A 4,107-nucleotide genomic window follows, 5' to 3' on the forward strand; every position below is an offset into this window, starting at 1 on the left:
GGTCGTCACTCTTTTTTTTTTTTTTTTTAGCTGGACCAGTTGAGCAATATGAGGTGTCACGTATTGGCCGTTTTTGCATTCATTTCCATATCGTAAATCAGTTACCCTTAATTATTTTATTTTATTACTGTCTCAAAATATGAGCATGCATATACAAGATTCCATTAAAATAAACGGATTATTTTTCATCGCATTTTTTGTTTTTGTAATCTTAATTTCGGACATCAGTGTATAAAAATAACCTAACAATTTCAATAAAAATTAAAAACAAAGGAGAAAATCATAAATTTGCGGTTTTATTCAGCATTTGTTTAAAAATGTTATTCGCGAAATATTGCAAAATTCCCTAAAATTCGCAAAAATAATCGCCATATTTCGTTTCGCGATAAAATTAGTATATTTGTAATTCATGTTTAGAACAGTTTCAAAGAATTCAAATAAATTTTCTTTTCATCCGGCTTTTTTTTTTTTTTTTCCATTTCATTGCTTACCTTTTAGATACGAGTGTACTTTTAACAGAATATAGTTTGAAAGAATCTACATTTAAGAAGCATTTTTTTTTTAATTACGGAAGAAAAATTATTGGAGGTTATGCGCAGGAATTAACTAAATCTCTCGAAAACACATTTCTTCCGTAAAATTTAGCTATCTTTGTTAGAACAGCTCTCTTCTTTTTCGAAAAGGGCTTATTCGCTGTTGTTGTAAGGGTTATCATTTCCATATCGTGAGAAAAGAATTCAAATTTGCTCTAGTGCTCTTGATTTAGTATGCTGATAAAATAAAGCTTCATAAGGCTAAGTTGCTCAAATCGGCACTAAATCAATCTTAAGACTAACAGCTAATTTTTATAGCAGAATGTAAACTTCCTTTTGTAGTTAATTAATCACTCGTAAAATGGTTGTAAAAGATAAACATTTATTTAAAGATAAATCTTAATAACCTACACGTAACGTATTTGTAAACGTACATAACATAACAAACGTACTTACTGCATCGTACCATTAAACATTTCAAGCGTACACCATCTCAATATCTTTTAAAAATTATATAGAACAACATCCAGCAATTAGCTGTTGCCATTTCTCAATACATATTTTGTCTAATAACAATAAACAATTTACAGTCATGCTTACAAGAATATGCTCTGAAGTTCTATATTTCTTTTATGTTTTCATCGTATTACTTACTAAATACATGTTGCCCATCACGCATATATGTATTTTCGCATTAGCAAGGCATAGTACTGGTCTTTAAAAAAAAAAAAAAAAAAAAAAAAAAAAAAAAAAAAAAAAACCGGAATTGCGCAAAACAAGCCAAAGTGTAATAAATTTAGTGTAATTCAACAGGCCGAAGGATATTTTGCCATGGATAACTTTAAAATACGAAAATCAAAATGTCAAATAATAGTTCATAATCATCATTTGATTATGAACAATAATAATTTGATTATTGTTCATAATAATTAAAATAATTGTTCAGAACCAACAATGATTAGCAAAAAAAGGTTTATTAATTTTTTCTCTTGCCTAAGATTATTTAATTCTTTAATGTGGAATTCTGAAATTTTAAATAAAAAATTTTTCAATATATATTTAACATTGCTGATAAGAGATGCAAATTCACCACGACTTCGGTGATTTAAAAAAAAAAAAAAAAATTCTTCCCAAAACTTTTCATGTGTATGCGATTACACATGAAAAGTCTTGGGAAGAACAAATTTTTAGTGCGATTTGTGAGTTTTACCACATGCTGTAAAACAGTCAGCCACCGCAAATCACTAGGATTACTGTATGAAGAAAAACATATTTCAGAGATAAGATGGAGTTTTATGTTGGTAGCTGATTGGTTTAAAGCAGAACAATCTAACTCTTTTGGGGAGAATTGTACATTTCTATCATTGGTAAATCCAGTAGCAAATTGTTCAAAACAGTTGACAGACTAAAAAAAGCGGGGGATTAAATACATGACTGTGCTTTAAGGAATGAATTTCTAAATTTATCATTAAAAGGGAAAATAATTCGAGAATTAATTTATGGAGAATCTGCAAACAGAACAGGGTGAAAATATAAGAGCAAGAAGATTATATCTTTAGTTGAAGAGGTGTTGTCCTGTACGGCAAGAGGTAGAAATTTAAAAGCTTTACAAACAATGAAAGGTAAGAAAGTTATTAAATACAAAGGTTCATCTTCATACATACATTCTGGGTGGCTGGTCATTGAAATGTTTGCATGTTGGCTGTGTAGCTCTGCCGTTATTTAGATCCATCCCAGTTTCGAAGAACCTTTCGGAGGACATCCAAGAGTCTCCTACCTTTCTTTCCTTGACACTCTATCGAGAGCACATCCGGCTTGATAACATTTTAAATGCGCCCACAAAGCAAAGACACTATTCCACGAATAAACTTCTATATCCAACTTCAATACAGAACGAGCTGCCTTTTAGAATTCAGGAAATTTCAAGAGGCTCACCAGCTGCAAAGTGGCTGAACGCTGGTAATTCGGTCCAGAGGTTTGAATTCACGAACAGGCTGGTTGTATGGGAGTTTTTGTCGTTTTCCTTATCTCTAACACATATATGAGCCAGTTTCCCTTAGAAAGTCCTCCACGAAGGCATCAATCCCCTCAGGCAGATAGCCCTCAAGTGCTTTGCCGAAATCAAATAAACCAATCAAGAGCATCAAATCTGTATTTGCATAATTTTAAAAGTAGTGAAACATTCTTTAAGTGGAAAGAAACATTTGAAGTAAATAGATGAGAATTTCAGAATTTTTACTTAATTAATGTGGTGGCATAACAAATATAAATAAATAAGTCTTATTTTTCCAGTTTTATATTTCTGAGAATATGCTTTTATGACATGAAAATGCAAAATTATTGTACAATGTAGCTGAATACTTATTTTATTAGACATAAAACCAAATATTTTTCTTTCCCTCTTCTCCCAATTATAATTGTTAAGTAGCTTTAACAGAAGTAACCTGAAGTGGAAAAAAGATGTTTTTACGAGTACTGAATGAAGAATACTGACTCATTTGAAAAGTACTCAAGTACTCATTTAAAAAGTAGGCCCCATGATTTTTTTTAATTGTGTGTGCATTTCTCTGGAAAGAATAGCACTGCATAGAAATTTATATTCAAGAAAGGAAACTTATTTTAAAATAAGATGGCAACTTGCCTTAGGTTTTCCATTAATACTTTTTTCCCCCTTACAGTTACCACGATTATTAACATTCTAAGATCAAACCTAATCTTAAATAATTAATTCATTAGATGAGAGTTGATTCAGAGATGAGTTGATTCATTAGATGAGAGTTGATTCATTAGATGAGAGTTGATTCATTAGATGAGAGTTGATTGTTCTATTCATCACCTTATTGTTTTCTATCTAAAACATATGAATTTAGTTACTTGTCAGTTATAAATTATTAATTTTGTTGTTAGTAATAATTAATTCATGTGGGGGGGGGGAATTGCAATTTTATTTCTTTTTTACACATTTTTGTGTTTTGTATAATACAGCATTTAGAATTAGGTAGTTACACAAACTCACATTCAGAGCATGGTTTATAAGAAATGTAATAACTTAAAAATGAAATAAGTCCTATAAGGAATAAAGTTAAATCTTCTGTTTCTCTAGACTGAAATACTTTTCAAATACTGATTACCTCACATAATTTTTTGATATAATAACAATTTATTTTACATACATAATATCCACACTATCTGAATTATGCTATAAATGCTATCAAAGTGCACTTATTTGCTTGATGATGTAAGATTTAATATACCATAATTTTTACCTTTTTAGAAAAATATGAGATTTTTTTTAAAAAAAGGGGGACATTTTTTTTTTTCATTTTGCTTTTTAATATTTCATTTAAATAAGCATTCATATTAAATGAATTCTGAATATTAACAAGCCTAAGTAAAATCTAAACAACATCTTAAATTGAAATGAAAATGTTATGCTTCATTAACTTGAAAATCTAAGAAATTAATATAGTGAAATATTTCAGTTATTTCCACGTATTTTCTCATGAACTAATAAAGTTGTATTAATATCTCATATTAAATATAAAAGAAATATATTAAAAATAAAAGAAAAATA

This window comes from Stegodyphus dumicola, chromosome 7, assembly GCF_044657685.1.
Source record: "Stegodyphus dumicola isolate Sdum_Otavi_A_Nest chromosome 7, ASM4465768v1".
Lineage (NCBI taxonomy): Eukaryota > Metazoa > Arthropoda > Arachnida > Araneae > Eresidae > Stegodyphus > Stegodyphus dumicola.